This window comes from Triticum aestivum, chromosome 4B (assembly GCF_018294505.1).
Source record: "Triticum aestivum cultivar Chinese Spring chromosome 4B, IWGSC CS RefSeq v2.1, whole genome shotgun sequence".
NCBI lineage: Eukaryota > Viridiplantae > Streptophyta > Magnoliopsida > Poales > Poaceae > Triticum > Triticum aestivum.
The window spans coordinates 164,423,333-164,437,874 of NC_057804.1; positions in this window are offsets into that span (position 1 = coordinate 164,423,333).

The following is a 14,542-nucleotide window of genomic DNA, read 5'->3' on the forward strand; positions in this document are numbered from 1 at the left end:
TCAAGTCTAGTAACAAGTACAAGAAAGATACTTCCTCTAGTAGTAGCAATAATAATGTCAATATCATTGCTTCTAGTAGTTCTCTTGATTCCACTAATGATTCTCTTAGCCAAGTCACACTTGGGCAAGAAAATAGCTTATTGAAGGAAATTATAGAGAAAGGTGTTTACAAGAGCCTTGCCAGGAGTAAGCAATTCGAGGAAATTGTACGCAAGCAAGGAAGACACCGGAAGAATCAAGGTGTTGGTTTTGAACGAAAGTTCAATGCCAATGGAGTTGAGTGGGAAGAAGATCAATACCCCAAGTCAAAGTTTGTTCCTCAACAAGAGAAGTATGATCCTACTTCCTTCAAGGGAACACAAGCACAAGATGATCTTCCACCACAAGATCACAAGAACAAAGGCAAGGACAAGCTTGAAGAAGAGATTGATGCATTTGAAGAAGCACCTAAGGCCTCGTTCAAGTGGATTCCCAAGACTACGTCAAGTTCTACTTCATCAAGTACAACTACAACTCCAAGGATTCCCATCAAGATGATGTGGATCCCGAAGAAGAAGAACTAGAGAGTTCTTGAGGGTGACTCCGCCAACATTCTTCACTCATATCATTATGGCAAGGACAAGTGCAATCAACTTCCACATCTTGCACTAGTTCAAGGAGTCACAAACCCTCATGTTGGTAAGACAAGGGACAAGGTAATCTAATGATTTCATAGACATCATCTTGTGTGTGCATCACTCTATGTCTATGGATATTCTTGTTTGTTCCTTGTGGGACTAACCCATCTAGGTAAGTTGAAAGTGCAACTCACTCCAACGGATTGATCCAAATGATCTACATCAACATTGAGCATCCACATCTTCAACGCCTACTTGAAGTCATCATCGACAAAACCCAAGGTTAGTTCATCCCTCTAAGGGGGGATCTCACATCTAGGGGGAGCTTAACTCTAAGAATTGAGTCAAAGCAACTCTAATGGTGTGAACACATCAATGCATTATGTAAAAGTGGTAACCCCACTTGAGCTTAAAAGATGAGTATGACCTATGATCAAATGTTCTCATTTGACTCCTAAGTCAATATACTCATATATAGATGACCTAGTCATCGCAAATTGTTTGATAGATGCTAGAATTGGTTGTGCATGTTTTGCCACATATTTCATTTGCCATCTTATTGAGTGAGCTTGTTGGTGCATATTTTACTCATTCAAGGACATCCACTTGTTGTTTTGATTGACTTGCCTCTTTTTCTTCTTGCCAAGTGGATGGACAAGAATGCCTAAGAACCTTCTCCAGCTATCTATGTTTTTCTCGTCTCAAACTCTATTCATGCTACATCACAACATTTGATCAAGTAAGATTCGAACCACTCTGTGTGAGGAGCACTCGGAGTCCCCGATTCGTCATAGACTTAAACTTCCAAAACTTCTTTGTGACTCTCGGTCTGACCGATTCCACCATTTCGTTCCTACCGAGATCATTAAGTCGATCTAAGTTTTCAATATTGGTGCAACCGATTTGAACTTTTCGGTCACACCGAGTTGCTGTAACTATACACAGTTATGCATCTCGGTGCCACCGAGTTGTTCCACTCGGTCACACCGACAGGGTCGGGCTATATATAGTCACGGGCAAAAATTTGGAAATTCCTCCGAACCCCTTTGCCCGCGCAATAGCTCACTCTGCCTCCAAGGTCTCCGGATCGTCTCCTCATCGCCAGCCGCCTCCTGTCACTGGTCTCCGCCGCCGTCAACGGAGTTCAACCCCGCCGTTGACGTCGTAGCGAGTTCATCGCCGAGCTAGGCTATGGACTCGATCACTGTCCTATCCTCGTCTGATTCCTAGCACATTGTGTTCTTATTGATTCTTGCCACGATTGAAACACTCCTATCGAGTCAATGCAATCCGTAGATTAGATGAGATTCAAAATTTTAGGGTTAGGCTTCCGCCGAAACCATCTCGGACCCACCGAGTTTAAAAACTCGGTCCCACCGATTTGGCGTATGCCATTGGACTAGTAACTCTCGGTCTGACCGAGAATTGCTAATCGGTGAGACCGATTTTAGGACTTTGTGAAACCCTAGCAGTCTCGGTGCCACCGAACTGTGACTCGGTCCAACCGAGTTCATCAGTTTAGGTTCCAAAACTACTTCGGTATCACCGAGTTTGAAAATCGGTTGATCCAAAATGCTTTCTATGGAAAACTAAAACTGAATTTTTGAATCGTTGTTTTGCAAAAGTCTCTGCGTTTTGTGATACTCATCCACTCTATCTCATTTATAACTCTTCACAGGGTCAGCAGTCAGTGTTTGCAGCATGTCAGACCAGAGTGACAGCCAGAATAGGTCAGAAGAGAAGATTGACATAAGTCAAGGCACTAGTCCCTCTAGCACTTCAGATGAAGGCAGCAGAAGCACTCCTAGCAACCTACCTAAATCTGCTACCAGGCAAAGGAAGAAGAGAACTTCAGACTCTGAAGATGAGGATTATAGAGCTGAAGAGGATGAGGCTACTTCCAAGAAAGTAGAGCTCAAGAAGAAGCTCAGCTCAGCTGCAGGATGACATGCAGGAGAGGCAGGGCAAGACTACCACTAATGTGTTTGCCAGAGTGCCTAGAGCCCAGAGGTCAGTTGAGTGCCTGTGACAGACACTAGAGCAACATCATCTGCACCAGCTACAACTCCTACAGCTCTAGTGCAACCAGCTCCAACATCAACTCCAGCACCCTCTACTTCAACTGAAGCCTTCGTTATTGGAGTTATCCCGACACCACCACCTGAAGATCAAGCCTGAGAGACGACCTAGCACTATGCATTTTCTATGAACTTTTTGGTAACTTGTTGCCAAAGGGGGAGAAAAATGTATAGATCATAGGCTTCGAGAGAGAGAGAGTGTTGCTTTTGTTCTCTCTTGATTTCGTGGTTAAAACTTGTTTGCTTTTGATTGCTTGAGATACTATGCTATTCTTGTGAGACATTGATGATCATGTGTTTGATCATAAGCTACACTTATGCATGTTTGATGATATTATCTTATCTATCCTATGTGATCATTCACCTTGCTTGGTGATGAGTGCATGTATTCAATATTTATTATTTTGAGCACCCCACCAAGATGTATGTGACATGGAAGAGTAACCCTTGAGTATATGGGCAACGGCCATGGTGGGATAGACAAGGTTGCTTCTTCGTGGACCCTTCGTGGGTGGAGCCCTCCGTGGACTCGCACAAGTGTTACCCTTCGTGGGTTGAAGTCTCCATCAACATGGATGTACGATAGCACCACCTATCGGAACCACGCCAAAAACATCCGTGTCTCCAATTGCGTTTGAATCCTCCAAACCCTTCCCTTTACTTTCTTGCAAGTTGCATGCTTTAATTTCCGCTGCCCATATACTCTTTGCATGCTTGCTTGATTTGTGTGATGATTGCTTGACTTGTCCTAAGATAGCTAAAATCTGCCAAACTCTAAAATTGGGAAAAGGTTAAGTTTTTAATTGGTCAAGTAGTCTAATCACCCCCCCCTCTAGACATACTTCAAGGTCCTACACTCATGACTGTCAAAGATGGGGCAGGAAACATTCCTCGATCCTGCAGTCGACATAACTAGAACTCCAGGTGGTTAAACCAAAATCACACAGAACAAGGGAGTACCTTGCTCTGATACCAATTGAAAGTGCGTTATATCGACTAGAGGAGGGGTGAATAGGCGATTTTTATGAATTCTTCACTGAGGAATTTGCCGGTGAGGAAATTCCTTAGCAAAGAACTACTTGCAGCAGAATAAATACTCAGAAGTAAGCATGACAGAATACACACATAGTCATCATGATGAAATGAAGACAAACACAGAGTACAGAAATCGTAAACACAGGATAACACAAGATGGAGACAAACTGACTGAAGAAATTGAAATGAGGAAATTGAGAAAGTCTTCAGTAAAAGTCTTCAAACACAGATATGAACAATCACTCAACATAGTAATGAGGAAATGAAAGAGTTGAGGAAATAGAACTAGTAAGGTTGGTGAAGACAATGATTTGGTAGACCAGTTCCAACTGTTGTCTCAGTTGTACGTCTGGTTGGAGCGGCTGAGTATTTAAACTCGAGGACACACAGTCCCAGACACCCAGTCATTGAGCATGCAGCTCAGGACACCAAGTCCTCACCGTATTCTCCTTGAACTAAGGTCACACAGACCTCGTCCAATCACTCGTGGTAAGTCTTCACGCGACTTCCAAACCTTCACAGACTTTGGTCACTCAGTGATCCGCAATTCCTCTTGGATACTCTAGACCAGGACGCCTAACCGTCTAGAAGAAGCACAACCTTCAAAGGTAACAAGCATCGGATCCATGCAGGATCAATCTCTTCAGTGATGCTCAATCACTTTGGGTTTTTAGGTGTTTGGGGTTTGGGTTTTTCCTCACTCGATGATTTGCGCTCAAAGTTTGTGGAGGATCAGTTGCTCTCAAATGACAAGTGTCAGTTTCTCTCGGAGCAGCCAACCAGCTAGTGGTTGTAGGGGGCGGCTATTTATAGCCTAGGGAGCAGCCCGACATGATAAGACATAAATGCCCTTCAATGATATGACCGTTAGGTGGATAAGATATTTTGGGACAGCTGGCGCGTAGCACAGCAACGGTCGGAAATTTGACTCTCAAATTCCTCAGGGCTATCATGTTCCTCACTGTGTAGGCAATCCGCACTCGCGAATTCCTAACTCCTCAGTCAGAACAACTTCCTCAGCGACCAGAAGAACTTCGTCTCTGTCAATGAAGAAATTGACTGAACTGTATGAGATTTCCAATGGCTTCACTCGAAGGGATTGGTAGGTGTAGGATTTTGAGTTGAGCATCACATGGAAAATTTTCCTTAGTATTTCCTCGACCCCCTTTAACAGTACGGTATTTCCTATGACTCAAGAAAGAGAAAAAAAACTATGAAAACGAAAGCCTTCAAGCTTCATATTCCTTGCATGAATATCAAGTCTTCACGGACACACCAATTTCTTCCCTTTCAAAGTCTTCATGAAAGTCTTCAGGAATACCAAAATCTTCAGTCGAAGATATTCATTTTTAGGGGTCTGTCGGTGTCAAAACCGGCGGATCTCGGGTACGGGGTCCCGAACTGTGCGTCTAGGCGGATGGTAACAAGAGACAAGGGACACGATGTTTTACCCAGGTTCGGGCCCTCTTGATGGAGGTAAAACCCTACGTTCTGCTTGATTGATATTGATATTGTGGATGTTTACAAGAGTGGATCTACCACGAGATCAAGGAGGCTAAACCCTAGAAGCTAGACTATGGTATGATTGTAATGGTTGTTGTTGTTGTCCTACGGACTAGAGCCATCCAGTTTATATAGACACCGGAGAGGGCTAGGGTTACATAGAGTCGGTTACAATGGTAGGAGATCTACGTATCCGTATCGCCAAGCTTGCCTTCCACGCCAAGGAAAGTCCCATCCGGACACGGGACGAAGTCTTCAATCTTCTATCTTCATAGTCTTGGAGTCCGGTCGATGATGATAGTCCGGCCGATGATAGTTCGGCTCATGATGGTAGTCCGGCTATCCGGACACCCCCTAATCCAGGACTCCCTCAGTAGCCCCTGAATCAGGCTTCAATGACGATAAGTCCGACGCGTATATTGCTTGGCATTGCAAGGCGGGTTCCTCCTCCGAATGATAGAAGATTGTGAACACCAGGATAGTGTCCGGCTCTGCAAAATAAATTCCACATTCCACCATAGAGAGAATAATATATACACAAGTTCAATCTGCTGACGTTTTTTGCGACATGATGTCACGCCACTACCAAGCCATTACTTGAATCGTTTTTTACTCTACCACCTCAGCGCATTTAGCGAAGCGGTTTCCTTGGCACGTCTTGTCGAAGCAGAGATCGTGTTCCCCCTTAATCCGGGATTCTCATCAATACGGATGTGGGTAACCCAACCGCGCCCGTCGCCACGCCCCCTCTATCGAAGGCGAGTCCCAAACGGTCATGGAGACGGCTCTTGGTATTCTCCCTCTTTATAACGGGACCAAGGCTCGTTTCTTTTCTTCAATCCTCCATCGAATCCTCTCCCCGCTCCAAGTTCCAGCACCTAGAGCTCCAGATTCGAGCGCTTCGGACCTTCAACGATGTCTGGTTCAGACCTCCAGGGCCGGTGGATGCCCTCCTCCGTCACGGAGGAGGACGTGCTAAAGCTGTGGGAGGCCAAGTACCTGGCTTATGAGATTTCGCACAGGTTGCCTGCCGAAGGGCAGGCCATCCCCACCCCCGAGCCCGGCGAGTATGTCGTTTTTGTATCCCACCTCCGTCGGGGTTTAGGCTTCCCGATGGATCCTTTTGTGAGAGGGCTCATGTTTTACTATGGGTTGGAATTCCACGATTTGGCTCCGGAGTCCATCCTCCATATTTCCGCATTTATTGTTGTCTGCGAAGCCTTCCTCCGCGTCACCCCTCACTTCGACCTATGGCTGAAGACCTTCAATGTGGCGCCAAAGATGATCGGGGGGCGTCAAGCGGAGTGCGGCGGGGCGGCCATAAGTAGGAGGGCCGATGCCCCGTGGCCCGCTGGATCCTTCCAAGAGGAGCTCGGCCCGTGGCAACAAGAGTGGTTCTATATTACCGTTCCGAGGGGCCGCAGACAAAAGCCACCGCCCTTATTCCACCCGGGACCTCCATGACGGTTGATGTCGTGGGTCAACCAAGGGCTCAACTAGGGGCCGTCAAAGGACGTTCCCCTACTGCAGGGCCGGATCCGAGATCTCCAAACGAGGGAGATCGATATGGTGGTGGTAATGCAGGTTATGTTGATTAGGCGTCTCCCGCCCTTCAAACGCCGCCCTCTCCGGCTGTGGGAGTTCAATCCGGAGGGCCCACGGACTCTTCAACACTTCGTTGGTATGACACCCCTGGAGATGTACAAATTATTCTTCGGATCGCAAGATGCGCGTCCGGAATTGACCGAGGATGCTGGCCTAAGCTGCAATCGCCCGGATTCTCAAGTAAGTAGTTCCAAGTCCAGACATACCATTTGTTTGCATTTCGATAATTCTCCTTATGACCAACTTCCTTTTAAACAGGAGTGGATAGCGGAAGAAAAATTGATATGGTGTCCGGCCCCCCTCCCCGAGACCGCGCCGGATTCCGTGCTAGTCCGGATGCTTGAGGTTGCGCCTCCAGAGGAAGGCGAAGGGGAAAGCAGGAAAGCTAGTGCCTCGCCTAAGGAGGCTCTTGAAAGAGGGGGGATCGAGAATCCCTCCCTCCAAGGGGAGACGAGGACTACCTCCGAGGACCCAGGGGCAAAAGCCCCTAAACGGGGGAAGAAATCTTCGCCAGAGGGCCCTGCGTCCGGGGAGGCCCCGGTCGCACAATCTCCCTTTGAGAATCAGCCCTCCAACGAGCCGTAAGTAGAAAGAAAGGAGTTTTATAATAAGGGACATCCCTATTTGTGCTTCTGAGGATAACTAAAGTTTTTACCTTGTAGTTCGGATCTCCGTCCTTCGCAAATGAGCTCATCTTCGGGGGACCTTCGTCCGGAGATGATGGAGAGCGAGACGCCTCCGTCCGGGGCGCCGTCGGATAGGGCGGACGAGCCTGAAGTGTCGTCACGGAGGGAGCCCCCTGGTTTGGCAAAGCCGGATAGTTCGGCGCCAACTGGTGTACGGCTGAAGGATCTGCTTGAGAAGGCGTCTATCTCAGAAGATCACCACGCATTGATGAGCATGGTGATTGAAAGGATTTCGTCCGCCGAAGGCGGGTTGCATAATGCCGTCAGGAGTTTGCTGGCGGGGTTTGTGGTACGTAAAAATGACACACCTTTTAACAGTTTCGCATATAGAATGCGCCCTGTATAGATAGTAGCCCCTGAGACTCGGTAGGTTGTCGAAATTGACAGCGTGCCGAGGATCAAAATCGCAGGTTTAAATTTCCGCCATGCCGATGCAGGTTGCGGTCGTCTGGGGGCCAGCCGGACTGATGGAGTTGCTGAACTAAAGCGGCAACTCGCTGTTGCGGATGTGGACATCACGCTGGTCAACAGGCGACTTGATGAGTCGCAAGGTAAGTGTTTCTGTGTGGTCACTTGGTAAGGGAGCCGAAGCCAGCTCCTTACAACGCGTGTGTGAAATGCAGATAGTGCCGCTGCTATGGAGAGCCTTCAGACCGAACTTGCTCAAGCCAAGGAGCAGGCCAGAAGGAGTAATGCGGCGGCCTCGAGGGCGGCCGAGGAGTTAGCGGCCGAAAGGGTCACACACTGCCGGAGCAGGGAAGAGATGTCTGAAATGGCCGTGAAGTTAAAAGATGCTACCGACCGCAATGAGGCTCTTGGGAAGGAGCGCCTAGCGGGGCAAGAAGACCTGGAGAAGGCCACCGCCGAAGCCAAGGATGCCCGCTCTGCAATGCGGGCTATAAAAGAAGAGCTGCACCAGGCCGGAGAAATTGTAGCTAGCATGCCTTTTCTGCTGCGCCGAAGGTTTACGGATCCAAAGTATGCTCAGCTGGGCCGACTGTGGGGTCCAGAGGACCCTTACATGGACTTAGCAGCGAGTGCGGCGGATGCTGTTGTGCATTTTTGAAGCCAGAAGGATCACAAGACGGAAGAGCTGTTTTGGTCTCAATTCCATAGTCTGGAGTGTTCACTTCCGCTGACCGACCGTTTGGCCGAGTGGGCTGAGCTAAATAGATTGTCCGGGCTTGCTATGACGGATATAGTGACCCATGTCTGGCCAGATAGGCCCGAGCCGAAGAGTTACTTTGGCTTATTGTAGCGATTTCTTGGAGCGGTGCCGCAAATTAAGGCGATGAAGCGGTTGGCCTGCATAGAGGGTGCGCGGATGGCACTCGCCCGTGTGAAGACACATTGGACAGAGATGGATGCCACCGCTGTTGCGACCCCGGGTTCGGACGATAACCGGTTACCCGCCGAGCACTATTTTGGCGAAGTGCTGCATGGTGCTCGTGTAATAGAGTCGCAGTGCTCAAAATTTTTTACGTTCGAATGAACGTTTTTATGATGTAAAACAATATTTATGATGTAAGCGCCTTTTATACTTGTGTGTTCAAGTAATAGAGTATCTCCTATGGGTCCGTTCATGTATACGTGTGTATAACCTGAAAGATGGCAGTCGTCGGCTTCAGCCCCCACGCATAAGGTGCGGGGGTGTTTGCAAAAAATAGCGTGTTTTCACACTTAATCCGACGTCTCGGTCCTGTAAAGGAGGTGGTAGCGTAGGAAACGAGGCAACCGGACTATAATGCTTTATCACTTTCACTTAGCGATGGAGTTCGAGGGTGGGGCTACGATATAGCCCCTGGGGGCACCGCGCTCTCCGAATTTGGGGCGCTATGTGCCTGACCGGGAAACGGCCCTTCGTCAAAGCGGAGGAATTCTAAACATTCCCATGGTCGATCGAGTGGTTGACAAGTCTCTCGCTGTATCATGACAGTCAGTTTTCGGCTTTCTCTACTGAGGTGCTCGCCTAGCCGAACTGGGGCACAATCGTAGTAGTTCTCCTGGTGCCGCGTTAGCCAATGATACGGAACGTAAGGCAGCAAAACACAGGAGCCGGGCAAACCCAACATTTGACCAAAGACATGATTCGGAGCTGATGCATATAAGGCCTAACTCGAGACGCCGAACACTCCCGAAGGTGTTCGGTCTTTACAAAAGCGGGCAAAACAATGCCCTAAGCCCCTTGTGTCCAGGTACGGGCAAGTTCTTCTGGCGCGGCCGATGCCAAAACGCCAGTCTCCACTCTGGTTATAATAAGAAACCAGGGGATTATAGCAACAAGAGACAGTAAGAAAGGTTTCCGTAGGGTCTTAGTCTGAAAAGAGTCCTTGCAACGGGTCCCTACTGCACATCTGCGCCTGTGTCTCCGTTGTGCCGTATCCTGGATGGGTGTGCACGCTGTTCATTTGTAAGAAGAGAGGAACTTAGTTTGAAAAGAAATCATGCGAGAAAGTGCATAAAAAATTGAAATATAGATTAATAAAGCTGAGCCTATGCTAGCTCATCATGGCTTATATGTACAAACCCTTGTGAAGGGGTGTGTGGCTAGGTAGCCCCTAGCTTATTTATTCCGGACTCGTCCAGCCGTGTCCGGGGTCTCAGGCAACCTTTTAATGAAATGATGCCACATGGACCGGGCATTTGAAGCGTAAGAGACGCGTAATGTGGTATTGCATTGAAGCGGACGAAAGCTTCCCATCCCAGTGATGCTTGATAGCTACTTTTAAATGGGGCGACATGAAAGGTTAGCTTTTCTCGTCGGAAGTTGTCAGGTGACCCGAACACAACTTCTATTAATAATGAAATTGTGCACCTGGCATAAGGGCCTGGCGCCACTCCTTTTAAGGAAGTGCGGCTATGCTGAATTGTAGTAGGGTCTATACCAACTTGCGGATTGTGTCCGGATATAGCAGGTTTAAGTCACTGCCGCCGTCCATCAGAACCTGCGTGAATTGCAGTCCGTCTATTATGGGATCCAGTATCAGGGCAGTCTATCCTGCGTCCCGGATACTTCTGGACTAATCCAGGTGGTCGAAAGTGATTGGTTTTGACATCCAATCTCGGTGTTCCGCTGGGGTGGACCGTGCGACACTTGTCTTAGCGAGTGCCGTGTTGGTTTTCCGTACTATCACATGAAGTGAGTTTACTGTTTTGACTTCTTGTGGGAAAGTCTTTTGACTTCTGGTGCTCTGTTGGTGGGGTTCGTCATCGTCCTCGCTTGGCGCATCGAGCCCCTTGTGTCCGGCGTTGAGTTTGCCGGACTGTTTAAAAACCCAACAATTTCGGTTGGTATGGTTTGCAGGCCTTTCGGAGGTACTGTGGATTTGACATATCCGATCTAAAATTTTGTTTAAATTTGACAGCTCGTCGCTGTTGTCCTTAAGAGGCAGTGTTTTATTGTTTGGCCGCGAGCTTTTGAATCCGGCGTTGACCGCCGTGCCCTTTGGGCTTTTTTCTTTATTCCGGCGCTGATCTTTCCTGCGCCGTGATTTTCCGTTTCCATCTCTGATCTTGGATGTACTCGGGTCGCTGGTGCTGCATCTTGCTAGCCAGCTATCTTCTCCTGCGCAAAAGCGCGTCATGAGGCTTGTTAGCGCGGCCTTTGTTCTTGGCTTCTCTTGGCCGAGGTGTCTGGCGAGCCATTCGTCTCGGACGTTGTGTTTAAAAGCTGCTAAGGCTTCCGCATCCGGACAGTCGACTATTTGGTACTTTTTGGTAAGGAACCTGTTCCAGAATTTGCACGCTGACTCTCCGGGCTGTTGGGTTATATGACTCAGATCGTCTGCATCCGGAGGGCGGACATAAGTCCCTTGAAAGTTTGCTCTAAATGCGTCCTCAAGCTCTTCCCAACTTCAACGGTGTTTTCTGGGAGGCTTTTGAGCCAATGCCGAGCTGGCCCTTTGAGCTTGAGGGGTAGGTATTTTATGGCGTGGAGATCATCTCCTCTAGCCATGTGTATGTGTAGTATGTAATCTTCTATCCAGACTCCTGGGTCTGTTGTGCCGTCGTATGCCTCTATGTTTATGGGTTTGAACCCTGCTGGAAATTCATGATCCAGCACCTCATCGATAAAACATAGCGGGTGTGCGGCGCCCCTGTATTTGGGTGTGCCGCTGTCTTCGAACACTTTTCGTGTTGTGTTACTTCCTGGGGCCCTCTTTTTTGGCTCGTAGATGGACCTAGTTGGGTCGTCCGTTTTCGCAGGATCATAAGTCGGCTTGTGTGCGGCGCCGCTTGTCGCTTTTGGCCTATCATCTGGCCATCTATCCGGCCATGCGGCCTCTTTATTTTTTGACTATGAGGGCTCTATGGCTTCCTCATCGAATTCTGGCAGCAGCTTGCGCTTTGGGTAGCTCTTTGTTTGATGGCCATTGCCATATTTGTCTGCGGTCTTGAGTATTTTGCTCCACTTCATTCTGAGCATGTCTTCCGCTGTTTTGAGCTTCCGTTTTTCCTTCTTCAAACTTCTTGCAGTGGCGACGAGTCTTTTGTGAAGGTTCTTATGCTCCGGTGGTGTGTCCGGACTGTTGATTGCTCCGTGAAGGGGTTGATTATCCGGTTCGTCCTGTTCGGATGGTTGCTTGGTTGTTTCTTCGTCGTCCGCTGGTTTGCCCTGCTCTATCGCTGGGTCGTTAGGAATGCTGCTTTGATCGAGGCGGGACTTAGGGCGGCGTCTACATCGCCGTTTTGGTTGTTTATCGGCGGGATTATCCTCTGCCGCGTCCCGTTGTTCCTTGGTATCGCTTCCCTTTGGGGTGTCCACCATATATATGTCATGTGACGAGGTGGCCTTCCATACCGTTGATGTCTTCGGAGTCGTAGTTTAGTACATCGGTTAGATCATCGACGGTGGCTACGAAGTGGGTGGTGGGTGGGCTTTGAATTTCTTCATTGTCCGCGTCCCGACCATCCTGGCCGTAGTTCGGCCAGGGCTCTCCGGATAGCGAGAGACGCTTCAGCGAATTTAAGATATCGCCGAAGGGTGAGTGCTGAAAGATGTCCGCATCGGTGAATTCCATGATCGACGCCCAATCGGATTCGACTGGCAGGGGCGCAGGAGGTTCGGAGTCCGGCAGAGAGTCCGGCACCTCAGAGTCACGGGCTTGATGCGGGACAAGGTAAGTGTTCGGCTCCATCTCCGTAGAAGTTGCAGCTCCCGAGGCGGTGTCCAGCCATCCGTCCTCGATCTGAGCGATCGGCTCCAGACTATGGGTCGGAGCGGATTCGTGTGCGGCCTCCCAGGTGCTGTCCGGCGGCAGAGTTAGGTCGTGCCCATCGTGACAGCGCGGCACGCTCAGCTGTGGCTCAAATCCATCGAAGATCAAGTCCCCGCGGATATCGGCTGTGAAGTTTAGGCTTCCAAACCTGACCTGACGGCCAGGGGCGTAGCTTTCGATTTGCTCCAGATGGCCAAGTGAGTTGGCCCACAGTGCGAAGCCGCCGAATACGAAGATCTGTCCGGGGAGAAAAGTCTCACCCAGGACTGCGTCGTTGTTGATTGAAGAGTCCATCAAGCCTATCGGTGACGACACAGAGGAACTCTCAATGAAAGCACCAATGTCGGTGTCAAAACCGGCGGATCTCGGGTAGGGGGTCCCGAACTGTGCATCTAGGCGGATGGTAACAGGAGACAAGGGACACGATGTTTTACCCAGGTTCGGGCCCTCTTGATGGAGGTAAAACCCTACATCCTGCTTGATTGATATTGATATTGTGGATGTTTACAAGAGTGGATCTACCACGAGATCAAGGAGGCTAAACCCTAGAAGCTAGCCTATGGTATGATTGTAATGGTTGTTGTTGTTGTTGTTGTTGTCCTACGGAATAGATCCATCCGGTTTATATAGACATCGGAGAGGGCTAGGGTTACATAGAGTCAGTTACGATGGTAGGAGATCTACGTATCCGTATCGCCAAGCTTGCCTTCCACGCCAAGGAAAGTCCCATCCGGACACGGGACGAAGTCTTCAATCTTGTATCTTCATAGTCTTGGAGTCCGGTCGATGATGATAGTCCGGCCGATGATAGTTCAGCTGATGATGGTAGTCCGGCTATCCGGACACCCCCTAATCCAGGACTCCCTCAGGGTCAACTTTCTCTGTAAATATCAAACTCCTCATAGACTTATAGACCTGTGTACACTCATAAACACATTAGTCCCTTAACCTATAAGTCTTCAATACACCAAAATCACTAAGGGGCACTAGATGCACTTACAACCTTAAAGTGGTGATTTATTTTCTTATACTAATGGAGCTCATGCAATTTTCTGTTGAGTTTTGTGTTGTGAAGTTTTCAAGTTTTGGGTAAGGATTTGATGTACTATGGAATAAGGAGTGGCAAGAGCCTGTGATTAGGGATGCCCAAGGCACCCCAAGGTAATATTCAAGGACAACCAAAAGCCTAAGCTTGGGGATGCCCCAGAAGGCATCCCCTCTTTCGTCTTTGTTTATCTGTAACTTTACTTGAGGCTATATTTTTATTCACCACATGATATGTGTTTTGCTTGGAGCGTCTTGTATGATTTGAGTCTTTGCTTTTTAGTTTACCACAATCATACTTGCTGTACACACCTTTTGGGAGAGACATGCATGAATGGTGATTTATTAGAATACTCTATGTGCTTCACTTATATCTTTTGAGCTAGACAATATTGCTCTAGTACTTCACTTATAAATTTTTAGAGCATGGCGGCGGCTTTGTTTCACTTATATTATTTTGAGTGTCTTTTAGAACAACATGGTAATTTACTTTGGTTATAAATTTAGTCCTAATATGATAGGCATCCAAGAGGGATATAATAAAAACTTTCATATAAAGTGCATTGAATACCACTACTAGAGAAAACCCTAGTAGTAGCGCGTGTTTAATGCCCACTAGTAGCGCGGGACACCACGCTACCAGTAAGGCACTACAGCTATTACTTAGCAGTAGCGCGTGCGACACGCGCTACTGCTAAGACATATAGCCACGGCGTGTGTTCACTCCCGCGCTACTACTAATCTAGCTAGTAGCA